This window comes from Drosophila sechellia, chromosome 3L, assembly GCF_004382195.2.
Source record: "Drosophila sechellia strain sech25 chromosome 3L, ASM438219v1, whole genome shotgun sequence".
In the NCBI taxonomy this organism is placed as follows: Eukaryota; Metazoa; Arthropoda; class Insecta; order Diptera; family Drosophilidae; genus Drosophila; species Drosophila sechellia.
Genome location: NC_045951.1, coordinates 19,502,207 through 19,523,344, shown reverse-complemented (window position 1 = coordinate 19,523,344; position 21,138 = coordinate 19,502,207). Strand labels below are relative to the sequence as shown.

General features: G+C 46.1%; 3 long non-coding RNA genes across 3 annotated transcripts; all 3 read left to right on the top strand.

Annotated features, from left to right (window-relative positions):
• The first annotated feature begins 580 nt into the window (after positions 1 to 580).
• LOC116801056 lies at positions 581 to 1,697 on the top strand. Its single transcript, XR_004361751.1, has 3 exons — positions 581 to 1,246; positions 1,309 to 1,594; positions 1,658 to 1,697. It is a non-coding gene; the product is annotated as an uncharacterized LOC116801056 (long non-coding RNA).
• Positions 1,698 to 9,274: 7,577 nt separating this feature from the next.
• Positions 9,275 to 10,433, top strand: LOC116801052. The gene is made up of 3 exons (XR_004361746.1): positions 9,275 to 9,978; positions 10,045 to 10,330; positions 10,394 to 10,433. It is a non-coding gene; the product is annotated as an uncharacterized LOC116801052 (long non-coding RNA).
• Positions 10,434 to 16,241: 5,808 nt separating this feature from the next.
• Positions 16,242 to 17,385, top strand: LOC116801046. The gene is made up of 3 exons (XR_004361739.1): positions 16,242 to 16,936; positions 17,003 to 17,282; positions 17,346 to 17,385. It is a non-coding gene; the product is annotated as an uncharacterized LOC116801046 (long non-coding RNA).
• The last annotated feature ends 3,753 nt before the right edge of the window (positions 17,386 to 21,138 follow it).

Below are 21,138 nucleotides of genomic sequence, written 5' to 3'. Positions count from 1 at the left end.
CGGCAGTAGAGCATACGTTGCCGCTCAAGGAGGAGGTGAATATGTACGCAGACGAGATAGTCGAGCTGGTGGTGGTCAGTGTGAAGGTCGAGCTGCAGTAGGTATTAGAAATACTGGTAGTAGCGAAGGCTGGATCTTCACTTTGCCAGCTCTTTGTCAATTGCTTCCGTATTTCTTTAGGGCCAGCGCCAGCAATTAGCTTCATCGACTCATAATCGATAGATTTTTGCTGTGGATCGTTATCCATATTCAAAAACTGCTTCGCGACGACTCTAACCAGCTAAAAACTTACAGTTCAAGCAGCAGAGTGTCTAAGACAAGCGACCGCGTGGCCGCTGGGCAGCGGAGCCCCACTTCGTGCAAACAAATTCACAGTCTTTATTATAAGTTAAAGACGTTAAGATCCACTACAATATCACTGATAGCAACTTAAGGGTCACGCTTCCTTCTGCCTGTTATATACTTTTCGAAGAATCTAGAACACCCTTCTTTTACAACAAAGTAGGCTTTGGTATTTTGATTTAAATTTTTCTTTAACAAAGTAGGCATTGAACGAATTTTCAATCACAAGAGGCACGGACTCGCAAGCAAAACCCTCAGTTCTACTTTCGCTCCCAAGGGGAATACACAGCATTAAAAATTATAAACCAGTTCACCCAACATTAAAAAAGTTTTCAAAACACTTTCGAGAACGGGCTGTATGTTACTCAGCAACAGAAACGAAAATATACTCAGCAAAAGAAGTCCGAATCCATAATAGTGTGATGTCAAGGCGCATAAGTTGTGTGCATATGATGCAAAATACAATTGACATTCATAAGCAAGTTTATGATTTATGAAACACAGAGTGCCCTGTATTCAATGAGAAGCAATTTAAAAGTGGTTCAAAACTGCGGCACGCCCACACTTTTGAACAATTTTTAAATTTTCCAATTTTTTTCAATAATATCTATCAATATCCCAGATTGATGCTTCTCTCTTTTTTCATGTCGATACAGGGTGCTGTATCTGTTTCATAAGTCATAAATTTTGTTTATGAGTGCAAATTAGTTTTAATACTATTTACACCTTTCAACGCCGTGGCATCACAATATTATGGATACGTACATATCTTTTGCCGACCCGTCCTTGGAAGGTGTTTAAGAACTATTTTGATGTTGGGTACACTGATATATATTTTTTGACTTTTTTTTGGGTGTGTGAAAGTTGCAGAGCCGAGAAATAAATTTGTGCAACTGATCTTTGAGTACGGAACAACCTATACGTATTTCAGCCCAAAAGCAGCTAACCCTTTTTCACTAATTTTAGAATCAAGCAGACGCTGCCTGCTCCATATTTTGGGTTGATAAAATCGTACCTGGAAGGAAGGAGGTTCGCTGTGCGCTTTCATTCAGCAATTTCCACCGAGCACAACGTGCCAGCTGGTGTTCCACAAGGTAGTGTCCTCGGCCCCTTGCTCTACTGCCTGTATAGCCACGACATGCCGCAGCCAGATGTAAGCCTTTACGGGAAATCAATGTTGGCCCGATGGTCCCGATGCGAGCACGACGCAGCCGATGGTATCCAGGACTTTACATACCGGTTCTCGGAATGGGTAAGTCGCTGGAACATTGGCATCAATAGCAGTAAATCCAACAACGTCTGCTTTACTTTAAAGCGGAGAACGCCACCGCCCGTCTACATCGAGGAAGCCCCCGTACCACAGCCGAACGCAGCAAAGTTCCTTGGAGTGCTTCTGGATCGCAGACTCACCTTTTCCAAGCATGTGACCGACATCAGATCGCGCCTACGTGCTAAGGTGGCGAGGCACTACTGGCTACTTTGTTCGCGCAGTAAATTGTCGCTATCCAACAAGCTGGCAATTTACAAACAGATCTTAGCACCAAACTGGAAGTATGGGTGCCAAATCAAAAGGATCCAGGCTATTCAAAAACCCCGGCTGCGAGTGGTTTGTGCGAAACACCACCCTGCACGGAGACTTGAAACTCGCAACGGTATTTGACGAAATAAACCAGCACTCGAGCAGATACCATGACAGGCTGGAGCGCCACAGAAATCGGCTGGCCAGCGCTCTAAACAGATCTCGCCCACCAAGGAGGCTCAATAGAAGGCAACCGAGGGATCTCATTACCCGATCTCCTTTGACAAGGGTCAGCAGAAGCTGACGCTTATCCTAAATCCTATTTGTTATATGTGATTGCTATGTAATTGTAGTAAAATTACTGCAAATTTGAAAAAGCTAACTATAGTTAGCCGGCGAGCCCAAATGGGCTGAATTAATAGATAAGGACACAAAGGGGCTTCAAGACTTCCCCGTATGCCTTAATAAATAAATTAAATAAAAAAATAACTAATTTTAGCCAAGCTTAAATTCATTTTGTGCATTGTGGCCCGAAATTTTGGACGCATATACTAGATAGCTCATAGCTGCGCCAGGGAAATACTGAGTAGAGCAGCGGTCCCAGTACGCTGCCCTGCGGAACTCCAGCTCTCATGACACAGGGAGTCGAGTAGTAGTTTCTGACCCTGACCATGCATTTCCGATCTTCCAAGTATGATCTTAAAACTCCAATACGGTGCTGGGAATAACTTTTTAATTTTGCTGAGAAGGCCGTCATGCCAGACCCTATCGAATGCCTGTTGCATGTCAATGAACACAGCATTACAGTATTCCTTATCATCAAAGGCCTGAAGGATATGTTGTCCCTGACGAAATCCAAACTGATGATCCGGCAGGATACGACGCTCGGTCATAATGTCATCTAATCTGTTGGCAATCAGTCGTTCCCATAGCTTAGATAGCGAAGATAAAAGACTTATGGGTCGGTACGATTCAGGGCTCTCTTCAGGTTTACCAGGCTTATGTATCATTAAGATTGCTGCCATTTTCCACTGTCTCTTGATTACTGCTCCGTTGTAGCGAATTGGAAGTGGGTGAACCTTGTCTCCACATGATTTGCAAAACAATTGGCCTGATCCTCTTCATTTTTAGCAAGTTCACCTCCCGGACACCTTATAGGAACCTGTCTAAACGGCTGTCTTTTAAGGGACTTGGTGCAATTCCATAGCGAGTATCCAGCATCCACTTGTAGTCCGTAGTAGCTAGTTTCTGCTCAAAAAAGTTGCTTCGTAGTTGCTTTGCAGCACGGTTCCATAAAAGTCGGTCCCAGGAATCTTGAGATCGGATTGCTCGCCTTCGGGAGAAGTAGAGACAGCCGCAGCCCTATGAATGCTTTCTGTTAGGTTGTCAACAGCCATTTCAATTTCCTCACCAGAATTAAGCATGGTGTTCAACGAAATAAGGCTCTCCAATTGTTGACTAAAGGCAAGGAGGTGACTAGCCTGGGACTTAGATTGACATGAGTACTATCTGTCTCAATGCTAATGATAAGAGGCAAATGATCAGAATCCAAGTCCCAGCTTTGTGTTATAGTTGCTAGGTGGTCTGGTATACCATGACCCTCTATGCAGGAGGGCGTATGGCTGTACACTTTTTTTTTAAGGGAACTAATTCTATTTATTAAGGTTTCAATAGGAATCGTTCAGTAATTCCTCTGAACATAACCTAATGTGTGATAAAGATAAATGAGACCAAGTGGTATCTTAATTATAAAGTACAAAAGAAAATGTAATATGTTATGTTATCCTCCGGGTAAGGAGATCGCTGGGATCAGCTAGGATAGTTGCTAGTCGGTTCGGGTGGGCCATAAGCCTGTCGGCATAACGGCTGCTGTGGAAATTAATCTGATCCCCAAGAAGGGTAACTTTCAGATCTCTTTCGATGACCATGTTCGTCACGTACCAGGGGAGCCCAGATGCGTGACGTGCAGCTCTCGACTGGACCACACGGAGCCTATTAAGCTGGGATTTGGCAGCAGTTCCCCACACCTGGATGGCATAACTCCACGTTGGAGCGAGAATGGCTTTGATTAAAAGAGCCTTTGAGCTCATTTGAAGTTTGCTGGAGTGGAAGAGCCAGTCGAGCTTTTTTAGCTTCGCCAGTGATTTAGATTTGACCGACGTGATGTGGGCCCTCCAGGTCAGTCTCCGATCTAGATGAACTCCTAGGTAGCAGTGCGAACTAGCATTGGTGATAGGGCTTCCATCGAAGGTCAGATCTGTGCAGGTTCCGGGTCGCTTCCATTGCCTTGGAAAGTGCCCTAGGCTTAGCATGGCATTAAAAATTTTTACTAAGGCTAGGACTCCTTTGCGTGGCAGAGACTTCGCTACACGGTTGTCGATGCTATCGTAACCAGGGGTTTTCTTGATGTGTAGCGCCTTCAGCAGCATCATGACTTCCTTCGGTGTGGTATGCCTAATGGGGCGAGCCGGTACAGTCGGAGCGTCCAGAAAGTTATTGATTTCTACGCGGTTTGAGTCGTCTGTTAGGTTAAAGGGCAAGAAGGTGGAGGTCAGGTGCAAAGCAAACGCCCTCGCTTTTTCATCGTCCGTCTTGAGCCAGAGGCCACTTTGACTCAGGACGGGAGATTGAAACATCGGCTGTCTCTTGATATTTCTTGTGAGCCTCCATAACGAGAAGTTGCTGTTGTTATCTGGGCCAGTACCCTCCAGCAGGGTATCCAGATTTTCTCGTCGGGTCCTGGCTAGCAATGCAGTCTGTTTGTGGTACTAGAGTATAGCTGCTTGATGCTTGGATCTCCTGTGGCGATATACCGTCTCCTGAGGCGCCTTTTGTGGCTGCAGCTCCCTAGCCTCCAAGCTCAAGATGGGAGCCCTCCTTGCGGTCGTGTGACGAGCTTGATGTGGGGGAGGTGTGGCCCTCCGTGCTGCTTCCGCGATTGTATCTACGAGGTAATCTACATATGCTTCCAGACTATTGCAGGTGTCAATGGGGATGTTGAGATCAACTGTGGCCTCGATGTGCTCCTTGAAGGCCACAGTATTTGCAGTAGGTGACAGCATTTTAGCGACACCTTTGAATATCTGGGCGTCTTCATCCAGCACAAACAGCAGGGGGAGATGGTCAGACGACAGTTCTGTCAGGGTTTGCACGTTGATTTCTTGCTGTCTGAATCCTTTGGAGATCCCGAAATCGATGGCACTTGGAGTGACACTTGTTCGAAAGGGATAGCAAGTAGCTTCTCCAGTTGCAACGATGTCGATACCTTTGCCCGCCAGAGCGGAGAACAGCACCCTGCCTCTAGTGCACATCCTGTAGTTTCCCCACCATCTGTGCTTTGCGTTCCAATCACCTGCCGCTAGGAACTTAGTGCCAAATTGAGCGATGATCAGCTCAACGTCAGCCTCCGTCCACCTGAGGTTAGGAGGGCAGTATACTGAGGCAATGTTAAAAGTACCCCTGCTTGCCGTCAGCTGGATAACTGCTGCCTGGATGTGATTTTCCGACAGGGTGGAGAAGAGTTGATGGGAGATGAGTGATCTAATAAGGATCGCCGCACCTCCGCGTTTGCTGTCATCCGGGTGGTTGGCAGTGTGGAGGGTAAAGCCAGGAACTCTGAAAGTGGACCGGGAAACGAAAAGGGTTTCCGACAGCAGGAGGATGTCGATTTCGTGAAGCTCGATGAAGGCGAGGATCTCATTGGTCTTCGAGGAGGCCCCATTGGCATTCCAAGCTGCTATCTTAAGAGGACCCATTTTGAGCAGCAGGAGGGAAGGTGCGATTTTGCAGGAGCAGTTGCATTAGTGTTTCAACTAGTGACATCATCCTGTCAAGCCAAGAAAACAGCTGTTCCAGCTTGGACTCAAGGTTGGCGCTTGCAGGGGGGACAGTAACGGCAGGCTTGGCAACGGACTGACTTCCTCTGACTATACTAGCAAAGGAAGGCTTTCCAGACATGTGGACTGGTGGACTAGGTTGGTGTACTTTTCTTGCAGGACCAGAAACAGAGGGTTCATTGACTTTCCGTTGATGTTTGCGGTTAGAAGCCTCTAGCAGGTATTTTTTGCAACCTTCAAAGTTGGCTGCATGGGGGCCGCCACAGTGAAAACAGAATCTGGCCTCGTCCTGTTCCAACTTGCACTCTGCAGTGGGGTGATTTTCTCCGCATTCTCTGCATATATAGTGCCGAGAACAATATGCCTTGGTATGACCATAGCCTTGGCACCTGTGGCATTGAATCGGTTCCGATTGCTTACGGGGTTTCTCCCAAGTTACCCTGTGCCTGCAGACAATCGGAATGCCCTTTACTTGGTTGTTGTTCTCAGCTTTTTTGAGGTCAATGAACCTCATATTAAGAGGAAGAGAGGTAGCCTTGTTGCGCGGAGTATAAATCCGTACAACGTTATGTCCTTCGTTCTGGAGGGCTGCGATGATATCCTCCGATGGGACTCCGTGGTGAATATTGCGCATGACAATCTTGTAGGGTCGGTCCTCCGGTAGCTGATGGTGATGGAAAAGGGATCCTTTGTCGAGAAAGTGCCGGGCCACCAGCCTGTAGCTTTCTGGGGAGTTGCACTGAACAGCGCAATCTCCCGAACTCAGGGCCTTGATTGTATAGGAGTCTCCCACAAGAGAGTCCAGCTCGCCGCGAAATGATGTGAAGTTCACCACATTGGGAAACATCATTCTAGGTACCTTAGAGTGACGGCTTGATTTCGGGGCTGGTACAGTTTGGTGAGCACCTTTCAGCTGTTGTTTTTGTCCTGCTTTCCTTGCGGCACGGTTGAGGGCGGTATCCGAGGAGCATGGCTCGTCGTTGTCACTCGAAGATACCTCGCCCAGGACCATATCTTCCTCGTCGCTAAGGGCTTGGAAGCGATTGGCAGTGATTTTTGCCGGCTTATCAGTCGCCACCTTTTTTACCATTTTAGAGGACCGCAACTGCTCTCTTTATAATTCCTCTATTCCTAGATTTAAAGGAGACATCCTGCCAGTCGGTGGCAGATTGTGGCTTCGCAATTGAGCTGACAGATGCACTGTTGTGAGTTGTACTGGCGGCAGTAGAGCATACGTTGCCGCTCAAGGAGGAGGTGAATATGTACGCAGACGAGATAGTCGAGCTGGTGGTGGTCAGTGTGAAGGTCGAGCTGCAGTAGGTATTAGAAATACTGGTAGTAGCGAAGGCTGGATCTTCACTTTGCCAGCTCTTTGTCAATTGCTTCCGTATTTCTTTAGGGCCAGCGCCAGCAATTAGCTTCATCGACTCATAATCGATAGATTTTTGCTGTGGATCGTTATCCATATTCAAAAACTGCTTCGCGACGACTCTAACCAGCTAAAAACTTACAGTTCAAGCAGCAGAGTGTCTAAGACAAGCGACCGCGTGGCCGCTGGGCAGCGGAGCCCCACTTCGTGCAAACAAATTCACAGTCTTTATTATAAGTTAAAGACGTTAAGTTCCACTACAATATCACTGATAGCGACTTAAGGGTCACTATTAACAATTTGTGCCACTATTTTGGATTTGATTTTAGTTTATAAATTCACGAACAAAAACTATAAACATGGCTGTACACGTACGGGTACCTTGTTGGAGAGCCAGTTGCGAGGATCTTAGCTAGTTCCCGCCCGCGAGGTGAATTGTAAGTGTCGCCCCAAAGCCAGTGGCGGGCATTCCAGTCGCCACCTACCAAGTACCTTTGGTCGCAGGCGCGTGTTATTTCAGTAAAATGTCTTTCCTCGTTCTAGTACTTGGGGAGCAGTAAATGGCGCTAAACTGCAGGTCCCCCAGTCCTGTGGCTACTTTTACTGATGACAATTGTATGTGGCGTGTCTCAATGACCCTTTGTGCAAAGTGGCGAAGAGTTGTCCTCACGAACGCCGCTACTCCGCCAGCACTATTATTATTAAGGGATGGCCTATATGCTGGATAGTACGCATATCCATATAGTAACGTAATTATGCCTTCCTCATAATTCACTTATACAAAAGACCGACCGCGGTGGTCCGCCGCATCGATTCCTTGTTAACTAAACAAACATTTCTCGATATTGCGCATCCACTTAAGCCGAAATCAGAACCCAGCCACTAGGCAGACACATAGCCACGTAGCACATAAGAATTCTTTTTCATATGTATGCACATAAGCATAAGCAAAAAGCGCTCTCGCGCAGATCAAGTAAACAACCCACTAACCCAGTACATCTAAGATTTTCTCACACCAACTGTTTTAGTCTTAAGCTGATATTCAATCAATAAAAACGCAAAGCGGATTCATTCTGAGTTTTTATTTATTTCGGCGTCGATCTTAGTTCAAATACGGATCATTTATTCGACTCAAAATAAAAACTATTTTACTATATATCTTCACAGTTTCCCCTCTTTTAAGTCTAAGTTCAATCACAAGAAGAATGTCAACCTTATTGTTGTGCGCGAACAGCTCAACATCTTTAGCTTTTCTTGAAATGCCGTAAGCATTCCAAATAAGAATCTTTAGTGGATTCATTGGGAGGCTGAGACGTTGTTAAGGAGATGGGGGTTAAGTTCACTCCCAGCCCATTCTTCTAACATATTCGCTAGTTCAAAAACCATTTTTTCAAGCTTTTCCAGTCGTTGATTGGTTTGGCTTTTATACTGTAGTTGTTCTTGCTGCTGCTGTTGCAACCACAGAAGAAACTGCTGGTGTTGTTGTTGTTGGATTTGCTGTTGCCATTCCGGAAACTGTTGTTGTTGCTGTTGTAAAAATACTTGCACATCAGATGAGTTATTCGATCAATGTTGCTGCAATATCTGCTTCGTTTGTGATTTGTTTATGCGTTGACGCTGGGTTGGTCCATCCTTGGAGGAGGCTATATTTGGGAACCCTTTTACTACTGTAGCATAGGATACCGCTCTGTTTCCGCCAGTGCCTATAGATGGTTGGCTTTGGGCAAAATGAAGCTGTGGTTGTGTTGTTAGCTGCTGTACTGTTGATTGGGTGTTGTTCTTGCGCTAATTGGGCTGCAAGGCAGGAAGTATAATTAAAATATATAATAACAAACAATAAATACATTTACGTGAGAAAGCTGAAACAGGACTTTAAATATAAATATTTGAGTTAACTTTATATTTGTGAAACTTAAAACAAGATATAATACTAATAAAAATGTGAACGAAAAAGTGTGGGCGTGGCAGTCTCTAGAATCTGAATGCTGAATCTTAAGCTTCTATAGTTCCTGAGATCTCGACGTTGATACAGACAGACGGACATGGCCAGATCGACTCGGCTGTTGATCCTGATCAAGAATATATATACCTTATATGGTCAAAAAACACTTCCTTCTGCCTGTTATATACTTTTCGAAGAATCTAGAACACCCTTCTTTTACAACAAAGTAGGCTTTGGTATTTTGATTTAAATTTTTCTTTAACAAAGTAGGCATTGAACGAAATTTCAATCACAAGAGGCACGGACTCGCAAGCAAAACCCTCAGTTCTACTTTCGCTCCCAAGGGGAATACACAGCATTAAAAATTATAAACCAGTTCACCCAACATCAAAAAAGTTTTCAAAACACCGAGAACGGGCTGTATATTACTCAGCAACAGAAACGAAAATATACTCAGCAAAAGAAGTCCGAATCCATAATAGTGTGATGTCAAGGCGCATAAGTTGTGTGCATATGATGCAAAATACAATTGACATTCATAAGCAAGTTTATGATTTATGAAACACAAAGTGCCCTGTATTCAATGAGAAGCAATTTAAAAGTGGTTCAAAACTGCGGCACGCCCACACTTTTGAACAATTTTTAAATTTTCCAATTTTTTTCAATAATATCTATCAATATCCCAGATTGATGCTTCTCTCTTTTTTCATGTCGATACAGGGTGCTGTATCTGTTTCATAAGTCATAAATTTTGTTTATGAGTGCAAATTAGTTTTAATACTATTTACACCTTTCAACGCCGTGGCATCACAATATTATGGATACGTACATATCTTTTGCCGACCCGTCCTTGGAAGGTGTTTAAGAACTATTTTGATGTTGGGTACACTGTTATATATTTTTGATGACTTTTTTTTTGGGTGTGTGAAAGTTTCAGAGCCGAGAAATAAATTTGTGCAACTGATCTTTGGTGAGTACGGAACAACCTATACGTATTTCAGCCCAAAAGCAGCTAACCCTTTTTCACTAATTTTAGAATCAAGCAGACGCTGCCTGCTCCATATTTTGGGTTGATAAAATCGTACCTGGAAGGAAGGAGGTTCGCTGTGCGCTTTCATTCAGCAATTTCCACCGAGCACAACGTGCCAGCTGGTGTTCCACAAGGTAGTGTCCTCGGCCCCTTGCTCTACTGCCTGTATAGCCACGACATGCCGCAGCCAGATGTAAGCCTTTACGGGAAATCAATGTTGGCCCGATGGTCCCGATGCGAGCACGACGCAGCCGATGGTATCCAGGACTTTACATACCGGTTCTCGGAATGGGTAAGTCGCTGGAACATTGGCATCAATAGCAGTAAATCCAACAACGTCTGCTTTACTTTAAAGCGGAGAACGCCACCGCCCGTCTACATCGAGGAAGCCCCCGTACCACAGCCGAACGCAGCAAAGTTCCTTGGAGTGCTTCTGGATCGCAGACTCACCTTTTCCAAGCATGTGACCGACATCAGATCGCGCCTACGTGCTAAGGTGGCGAGGCACTACTGGCTACTTTGTTCGCGCAGTAAATTGTCGCTATCCAACAAGCTGGCAATTTACAAACAGATCTTAGCACCAAACTGGAAGTATGGGTGCCAAATCAAAAGGATCCAGGCTATTCAAAAACCCCGGCTGCGAGTGGTTTGTGCGAAGCACCACCCTGCACGGAGACTTGAAACTCGCAACGGTATTTGACGAAATAAACCAGCACTCGAGCAGATACCATGACAGGCTGGAGCGCCACAGAAATCGGCTGGCCAGCGCTCTAAACAGATCTCGCCCACCAAGGAGGCTCAATAGAAGGCAACCGAGGGATCTCATTACCCGATCTCCTTTGACAAGGGTCAGCAGAAGCTGACGCTTATCCTAAATCCTATTTGTTATATGTGATTGCTATGTAATTGTAGTAAAATTACTGTAAATTTGAAAAAGCCAACTATAGTTAGCCGGCCAGCCCAAATGGGCTGAATTAATAGATAAGGACACAAAGGGGCTTCAAGACTTCCCCGTATGCCTTAATAAATAAATTAAATAAAAAAATAACTAATTTTAGCCAAGCTTAAATTCATTTTGTGCATTGTGGCCCGAAATTTTGGACGCATATACTAGATAGCTCATAGCTGCGCCAGGGAAATACTGAGTAGAGCAGCGGTCCCAGTACGCTGCCCTGCGGAACTCCAGCTCTCATGACACAGGGAGTCGAGTAGTAGTTTCTGACCCTGACCATGCATTTCCGATCTTCCAAGTATGATCTTAAAACTCCAATACGGTGCTGGGAATAACTTTTTAATTTTGCTGAGAAGGCCGTCATGCCAGACCCTATCGAATGCCTGTTGCATGTCAATGAACACAGCATTACAGTATTCCTTATCATCAAAGGCCTGAAGGATATGTTGTCCCTGACGAAATCCAAACTGATGATCCGGCAGGATACGACGCTCGGTCATAATGTCATCTAATCTGTTGGCAATCAGTCGTTCCCATAGCTTAGATAGCGAAGATAAAAGACTTATGGGTCGGTACGATTCAGGGCTCTCTTCAGGTTTACCAGGCTTATGTATCATTAAGATTGCTGCCATTTTCCACTGTCTCTTGATACTGCTCCGTTGTAGCGAATTGGAAGTGGGTGAACCTTGTCTCCACATGATTTGCAAAACAATTGGCCTGATCCTCTTCATTTTTAGCAAGTTCACCTCCCGGACACCTTATAGGAACCTGTCTAAACGGCTGTCTTTTAAGGGACTTGGTGCAATTCCATAGCGAGTATCCAGCATCCACTGTGTAGTCCGTAGTAGCTAGTTTCTGCTCAAAAAAGTTGCTTCGTAGTTGCTTTGCAGCACGGTTCCATAAAAGTCGGTCCCAGGGGTCTTGAGATCGGATTGCTCGCCTTCGGGAGAAGTAGAGACAGCCGCAGCCCTATGAATGCTTTTTGTTAGGTTGTCAACAGCCATTTCGATTTCCTCACCAGAATTAAGCATGGTGTTCAACGAAATAGGACTCTCCAATTGTTGACTAAAGGCAAGGAGGTCAGTGTGTTTGGTGACTAGCCTGGGACTTGGATTGACATGAGTACTATCTGTCTCAATGCTAATGATAAGAGGCAAATGATCAGAAACCAAGTCCCAGCTTTGTGTTATAGTTGCTAGGTGGTCTGGTATACCATGACCCTCTATGCAGGAGGGCGTATGGCTGTACACTTTTTTTTTAAGGGAACTAATTCTATTTATTAAGGTTTCAATAGGAATCGTTCAGTAATTCCTCTGAACATAACCTAATGTGTGATAAAGATAAATGAGACCAAGTGGTATCTTAATTATAAAGTACAAAAGAAATAAAAATCTAGTCTAGTTATCAATTATTTAAAATGTAATATGTTATATTATCCTCCGGGTAAGGAGATCGCTGGGGTGTACCCTCTTCAGTCTTCGGAGGGAGATGGGATCAGCTAGGATAGTTGCTAGTCGGTTCGGGTGGGCCATAAGCCTGTCGGCATAACGGCTGCTGTGGAAATTAATCTGATCCCCAAGAAGGGTAACTTTCAGATCTCTTTCGATGACCATGTTCGTCACGTACCAGGGGAGCCCAGATGCGTGACGTGCAGCTCTCGACTGGACCACACGGAGCCTATTAAGCTGGGATTTGGCAGCAGTTCCCCACACCTGGATGGCATAACTCCACGTTGGAGCGAGAATGGCTTTGATTAAAAGAGCCTTTGAGCTCATTTGAAGTTTGCTGGAGTGGAAGAGCCAGTCGAGCTTTTTTAGCTTCGCCAGTGACTTAGATTTGACCGACGTGATGTGGGCCCTCCAGGTCAGTCTCCGATCTAGATGAACTCCTAGGTAGCAGTGCGAACTAGCATTGGTGATAGGGCTTCCATCGAAGGTCAGATCTGTGCAGGTTCCGGGTCGCTTCCATTGCCTTGGAAAGTGCCCTAGGCTTAGCATGGCATTAAAAATTTTTACTAAGGCTAGGACTCCTTTGCGTGGCAGAGACTTCGCTGCACGGTTGTCGATGCTATCGTAACCAGGGGTTTTCTTGATGTGTAGCGCCTTCAGCAGCATCATGACTTCCTTCGGTGTGGTATGCCTAATGGGGCGAGCCGGTACAGTCGGAGCGTCCAGAAAGTTATTGATTTCTACGCGGTTTGAGTCGTCTGTTAGGTTAAAGGGCAAGAAGGTGGAGGTCAGGTGCAAAGCAAACGCCCTCGCTTTTTCATCGTCCGTCTTGAGCCAGAGGCCACTTTGACTCAGGACGGGAGATTGAAACATCGGCTGTCTCTTGATATTTCTTGTGAGCCTCCATAACGAGAAGTTGCTGTCGTTATCTGGGCCAGTACCCTCCAGCAGGGTATCCAGATTTTCTCGTCGGGTCCTGGCTAGCAAACGATGCAGTCTGTTTGTGGTACTAGAGTATAGCTGCTTGATGCTTGGATCTCCTGTGGCGATATACCGTCTCCTGAGGCGCCTTTTGTGGGAGAGCAGCTCCCTAGCCTCCAAGCTCAAGATGGGAGCCCTCCTTGCGGTCGTGTGACGAGCTTGATGTGGGGGAGGTGTGGCCCTCCGTGCTGCTTCCGCGATTGTAGCTACGAGGTAATCTACATATGCTTCCAGACTATTGCAGGTGTCAATGGGGATGTTGAGATCAACTGTGGCCTCGATGTGCTCCTTGAAGGCCACAGTATTTGCAGTAGGTGACAGCATTTTAGTGACACCTTTGAATAGCTGGGCGTCTTCATCCAGCACAAACAGCAGGGGGAGATGGTCAGACGACAGTTCTGTCAGGGTTTGCACGTTGATTTCTTGCTGTCTGAATCCTTTGGAGATCCCGAAATCGATGGCACTTGGAGTGACACTTGTTCGAAAGGGATAGCAAGTAGCTTCTCCAGTTGCAACGATGTCGATACCTTTGCCCGCCAGAGCGGAGAACAGCACCCTGCCTCTAGTGCAGTTCCCCTGCCGCTAGGAACTTAGTGCCAAATTGAGCGATGATCAGCTCAACGTCAGCCTCCGTCCACCTGAGGTTAGGAGGGCAGTATACTGAGGCAATGTTAAAAGTACCCCTGCTTGCCGTCAGCTGGATAACTGCTGCCTGGATGTGATTTTCCGACAGGGTGGAGAAGAGTTGATGGGAGATGAGTGATCTAATAAGGATCGCCGCACCTCCGCGTTTGCTGTCATCCGGGTGGTTGGCAGTGTGGAGGGTAAAGCCAGGAACTCTGAAAGTGGACCGGGAAACGAAAAGGGTTTCCGACAGCAGGAGGATGTCGATTTCGTGAAGCTCGATGAAGGCGAGGATCTCATTGGTCTTCGAGGGGCCTCCAGCTTGGCATTCCAAGCTGCTATCTTAAGAGGACCCATTTTGAGCAGATGGAGGGAAGGTGCGATTTTGCAGGAGCAGTTGCATTAGTGTTTCAACTAGTGACATCATCCTGTCAAGCCAAGAAAACAGCTGTTCCAGCTTGGACTCAAGGTTGGCGCTTGCAGGGGGGACAGTAACGGCAGGCTTGGCAACGGACTGACTTCCTCTGACTATACTAGCAAAGGAAGGCTTTCCAGACATGTGGACTGGTGGACTAGGTTGGTGTACTTTTCTTGCAGGACCAGAAACAGAGGGTTCATTGACTTTCCGTTGATGTTTGCGGTTAGAAGCCTCTAGCAGGTATTTTTTGCAACCTTTAAAGTTGGCTGCATGGGGGCCGCCACAGTGAAAACAGAATCTGGCCTCGTCCTGTTCCAACTTGCACTCTGCAGTGGGGTGATTTTCTCCGCATTCTCTGCATATATAGTGCCGAGAACAATATGCCTTGGTATGACCATAGCCTTGGCACCTGTGGCATTGAATCGGTTCCGATTGCTTACGGGGTTTCTCCCAAGTTACCCTGTGCCTGCAGACAATCGGAATGCCCTTTACTTGGTTGTTGTTCTCAGCTTTTTTGAGGTCAATGAACCTCATATTAAGAGGAAGAGAGGTAGCCTTGTTGCGCGGAGTATAAATCCGTACAACGTTATGTCCTTCGTTCTGGAGGGCTGCGATGATATCCTCCGATGGGACTCCGTGGTGAATATTGCGCATGACAATCTTGTAGGGTAGGTCCTCCGGTAGCTGATGGTGATGGAAAAGGGATCCTTTGTCGAGAAAGTGCCGGGCCACCAGCCTGTAGCTTTCTGGGGAGTTGCACTGAACAGCGCAATCTCCCGAATTCAGGGCCTGGATTGTATAGGAGTCTCCCACAAGAGAGTCCAGCTCGCCGCGAAATGATGTGAAGTTCACCACATTGGGAAACATCATTCTAGGTACCTTAGAGTGACGGCTTGATTTCGGGGCTGGTACAGTTTGGTGAGCACCTTTCAGCTGTTGTTTTTGTCCTGCTTTCCTTGCGGCACGGTTGAGGGCGGTATCCGAGGAGCATGGCTCGTCGTTGTCACTCGAAGATACCTCGCCCAGGACCATATCTTCCTCGTCGCTAAGGGCTTGGAAGCGATTGGCAGTGATGTTTGCCGGCTTATCAGACGCCACCTTTTTTACCATTTTAGGGGAGAGGACCGCACCTGCTCTCTTTATAATTCCTCTATTCCTAGATTTAAAGGAGACATCCTGCCAGTCGGTGGCAGATTGTGGCTTCGCAATTGAGCTGACAGATGCACTGTTGTGAGTTGTACTGGCGGCAGTAGAGCATACGTTGCCGCTCAAGGAGGAGGTGAATATGTACGCAGACGAGATAGTCGAGCTGGTGGTGGTCAGTGTGAAGGTCGAGCTGCAGTAGGTATTAGAAATACTGGTAGTAGCGAAGGCTGGATCTTCACTTTGCCAGCTCTTTGTCAATTGCTTCCGTATTTCTTTAGGGCCAGCGCCAGCAATTAGCTTCATCGACTCATAATCGATAGATTTTTGCTGTGGATCGTTATCCATATTCAAAAACCAGCTAAAAACTTACAGTTCAAGCAGCAGAGTGTCTAAGACAAGCGACCGCGTGGCCGCTGGGCAGCGGAGCCCCACTTCGTGCAAACAAATTCACAGTCTTTATTATAAGTTAAAGACGTTAAGTTCCACTACAATATCACTGATAGCAACTTAAGGGTCACGCTTCCTTCTGCCTGTTATATACTTTTCGAAGAATCTAGAACACCCTTCTTTTACAACAAAGGAGGCTTTGGTATTTTGATTTAAATTTTTCTTTAACAAAGTAGGCATTGAACGAAATTTCAATCACAAGAGGCACGGACTCGCAAGCAAAACCCTCAGTTCTACTTTCGCTCCCAAGGGGAATACACAGCATTAAAAATTATAAACCAGTTCACCCAACATTAAAAAAGTTTTCAAAACACTTTCGAGAACGGGCTGTATGTTACTCAGCAACAGAAACGAAAATATACTCAGCAAAAGAAGTCCGAATCCATAATAGTGTGATGTCAAGGCGCATAAGTTGTGTGCATATGATGCAAAATACAATTGACATTCATAAGCAAGTTTATGATTTATGAAACACAGTCAGAGTGCCCTGTATTCAATGAGAAGCAATTTAAAAGTGGTTCAAAACTGCGGCACGCCCACACTTTTGAACAATTTTTAAATTTTCCAATTTTTTTCAATAATATCTATCAATATCCCAGATTGATGCTTCTCTCTTTTTTCATGTCGATACAGGGTGCTGTATCTGTTTCATAAGTCATAAATTTTGTTTATGAGTGCAAATTAGTTTTAATACTATTTACACCTTTCAACGCCGTGGCATCACAATATTATGGATACGTACATATCTTTTGCCGACCCGTCCTTGGAAGGTGTTTAAGAACTATTTTGATGTTGGGTACACTGATATATATTTTTGATGACTTTTTTTTGGGTGTGTGAAAGTTGCAGAGCCGAGAAATAAATTTGTGCAACTGATCTTTGGTGAGTACGGAACAACCTATACGTATTTCAGCCCAAAAGCAGCTAACCCTTTTTCACTAATTTTAGAATCAAGCAGACGCTGCCTGCTCCATATTTTGGGTTGATAAAATCGTACCTGGAAGGAAGGAGGTTCGCTGTGCGCTTTCATTCAGCAATTTCCACCGAGCACAACGTGCCAGCTGGTGTTCCACAAGGTAGTGTCCTCGGCCCCTTGCTCTACTGCCTGTATAGCCACGACATGCCGCAGCCAGATGTAAGCCTTTACGGGAAATCTATGTTGGCCCGATGGTCCAGATGCGACGCAGCCGATGGTATCCAGGACTTTACATACCGGTTCTCGGAATGGGTAAGTCGCTGGAACATTGGCATCAATAGCAGTAAATCCAACAACGTCTGATTTACTTTAAAGCGGAGAACGCCACCGCCCGTCTACATCGAGGAAGCCCCCGTACCACAGCCGAACGCAGCAAAGTTCCTTGGAGTGCTTCTGGATCGCAGACTCACCTTTTCCAAGCATGTGACCGACATCAGATCGCGCCTACGTGCTAAGGTGGCGAGGCACTACTGGCTACTTTGTTCGCGCAGTAAATTGTCGCTATCCAACAAGCTGGCAATTTACAAACAGATCTTAGCACCAAACTGGAAGTATGGGTGCCAAATCAAAAGGATCCAGGCTATTCAAAAACCCCGGCTGCGAGTGGTTTGTGCGAAACACCACCCTGCACGGAGACTTGAAACTCGCAACGGTATTTGACGAAATAAACCAGCACTCGAGCAGATACCATGACAGGCTGGAGCGCCACAGAAATCGGCTGGCCAGCGCTCTAAACAGATCTCGCCCACCAAGGAGGCTCAATAGAAGGCAACCGAGGGATCTCATTACCCGATCTCCTTTGACAAGGGTCAGCAGAAGCTGACGCTTATCCTAAATCCTATTTGTTATATGTGATTGCTATGTAATTGTAGTAAAATTACTGTAAATTTGAAAAAGCCAACTATAGTTAGCCGGCCAGCCCAAATGGGCTGAATTAATAGATAAGGACACAAAGGGGCTTCAAGACTTCCCCGTATGCCTTAATAAATAAATTAAATAAAAAAATAACTAATTTTAGCCAAGCTTAAATTCATTTTGTGCATTGTGGCCCGAAATTTTGGACGCATATACTAGATAGCTCATAGCTGCGCCAGGGAAATACTGAGTAGAGCAGCGGTCCCAGTACGCTGCCCTGCGGAACTCCAGCTCTCATGACACAGGGAGTCGAGTAGTAGTTTCTGACCCTGACCATGCATTTCCGATCTTCCAAGTATGATCTTAAAACTCCAATACGGTGCTGGGAATAACTTTTTAATTTTGCTGAGAAGGCCGTCATGCCAGACCCTATCGAATGCCTGTTGCATGTCAATGAACACAGCATTACAGTATTCCTTATCATCAAAGGCCTGAAGGATATGTTGTCCCTGACGAAATCCAAACTGATGATCCGGCAGGATACGACGCTCGGTCATAATGTCATCTAATCTGTTGGCAATCAGTCGTTCCCATAGCTTAGATAGCGAAGATAAAAGACTTATGGGTCGGTACGATTCAGGGCTCTCTTCAGGTTTACCAGGCTTATGTATCATTAAGATTGCTGCCATTTTCCACTGTCTCTTGATACTGCTCCGTTGTAGCGAATTGGAAGTGGGTGAACCTTGTCTCCACATGATTTGCAAAACAATTGGCCTGATCCTCTTCATTTTTAGCAAGTTCACCTCCCGGACACCTTATAGGAACCTGTCTAAACGGCTGTCTTTTAAGGGACTTGGTGCAATTCCATAGCGAGTATCCAGCATCCACTTGTAGTCCGTAGTAGCTAGTTTCTGCTCAAAAAAGTTGCTTCGTAGTTGCTTTGCAGCACGGTTCCATAAAAGTCGGTCCCAGGAATCTTGAGATCGGATTGCTCGCCTTCGGGAGAAGTAGAGACAGCCGCAGTCCTATGAATGCTTTTTGTTAGGTTGTCAACAGCCATTTCGATTTCCTCACCAGAATTAAGCATGGTGTTCAACGAAATAGGACTCTCCAATTGTTGACTAAAGGCAAGGAGGTCAGTGTGTTTAGTGACTAGCCTGGGACTTGGATTGACATGAGTACTATCTGTCTCAATGCTAATGATAAGAGGCAAATGATCAGAATCCAAGTCCCAGCTTTGTGTTATAGTTGCTAGGTGGTCTGGTATACCATGACCCTCTATGCAGGAGGGCGTATGGCTGTACACTTTTTTTTTAAGGGAACTAATTCTATTTATTAAGGTTTCAATAGGAATCGTTCAGTAATTCCTCTGAACATAACCTAATGTGTGATAAAGATAAATGAGACCAAGTGGTATCTTAATTATAAAGTACAAAAGAAAGAAAAATCTAGTCTAGTTATCAATTATTTAAAATGTAATATGTTATATTATCCTCCGGGTAAGGAGATCGCTGGGATCAGCTAGGATAGTTGCTAGTCGGTTCGGGTGGGCCATAAGCCCATGGCATAACTCCACGTTGGAGCGAGAATGTCTTTGATTAAAAGAGCCTTAGAGCTCATTTGAAGTTTGATGGAGTGGAAGAGCCAGTCGAGCTTTTTTAGCTTCGCCAGTGACTTAGATTTGACCAACGTGATGTGGGCCCTCCAGGTCAGTCTTCGATCTAGATGAACTCCTAGGTAGCAGTGCGAACTAGCATTGGTGATAGGGCTTCCATCGAAGGTCAGATCTGTGCAGGTTCCGGGTCGCAGGGAAAAAGTTACACAGGCTGACTTTGAGGAGTTAATGGCCACATTCCATTTGGCAGTCCATTTTTCGATTGCGTGCAGCCATTCCTGGACTGCGTTGGAGGCAGTTTGCAGTGAAGGATGAGACGCCAGCATGGCAGTGTCTCGGCGTAAGTGGCCAGGAGCAGCTGAGCCGGGGGGACTTCGGCGTTGTTTGCGGGAGATGGCATGTCAGCAGTGTACAGGGTGTATAGGAAGGGCCCAAGAACACTTCCCTGTGGAACTCCTGCGTGAATCTCTTCCAGGCTGGATGGAGCATCACGAACTGCAACGTCGAACGTCCGATTAGAGATGAACGATCTCAGGATGGCATAGTAGGGAGCAGGAAGGAGAGCTTTCATCTTGTATAGAAGGCCCTCATGCCACACCTTGTCAAACGCTTGCTTCACGTCTAGAAAGACGCCGACCGTTTAGAGTTTGTGCTCGAAGCCATGCGTCACCTGGTTCACCAGTCGATGTATTTGTTCAGGGCAGCCGTGGGACTTCCTGAAACCAAATTGGTGTGGAGGTATGTGGTTCACTACTTGCGGCAGTTCCATCAGGCGGGCTAAGAGTATTCTCTCAAAAATCTTAGAGAATGTTGATAGCAGGCTGATTGGGCGATATGCATCGATCTGCGTTGGCGGCTTTCCGGCTTTAGGTATCATGATGATACGTGCTCGCTTCCATTGCCTTGGAAAGTGCCCTAGGCTTAGCATGGCATTAAAAATTTTTACTAAGGCTAGGACTCCTTTGCGTGGCAGAGACTTCGCTGCACGGTTGTCGATGCTATCGTAACCAGGGGTTTTCTTGATGTGTAGCGCCTTCAGCAGCATCATGACTTCCTTCGGTGTGGTATGCCTAATGGGGCGAGCCGGTACAGTCGGAGCGTCCAGAAAGTTATTGATTTCTACGCGGTTTGAGTCGTCTGTTAGGTTAAAGGGCAAGAAGGTGGAGGTCAGGTGCAAAGCAAACGCCCTCGCTTTTTCATCGTCCGTCTTGAGCCAGAGGCCACTTTGACTCAGGACGGGAGATTGAAACATCGGCTGTCTCTTGATATTTCTTGTGAGCCTCCATAACGAGAAGTTGCTGTTGTTATCTGGGCCAGTACCCTCCAGCAGGATATCCAAAATTTCCCGTCGGGTCCTGGCTAGCAGTGCAGTCTGTTTGTGGTACTAGAGTATAGCTGCTTGATGCTTGGATCTCCTGTGGCGATATACCGTCTCCTGAGGCGCCTTTTGTGGGAGAGCAGCTCCCTAGCCTCCAAGCTCAAGATGGGAGCCCTCCTTGCGGTCGTGTGACGAGCTTGATGTGGGGGAGGTGTGGCCCTCCGTGCTGCTTCCGCGATTGTATCTACGAGGTAATCTACATATGCTTCCAGACTATTGCAGGTGTCAATGGGGATGTTGAGATCAACTGTGGCCTCGAT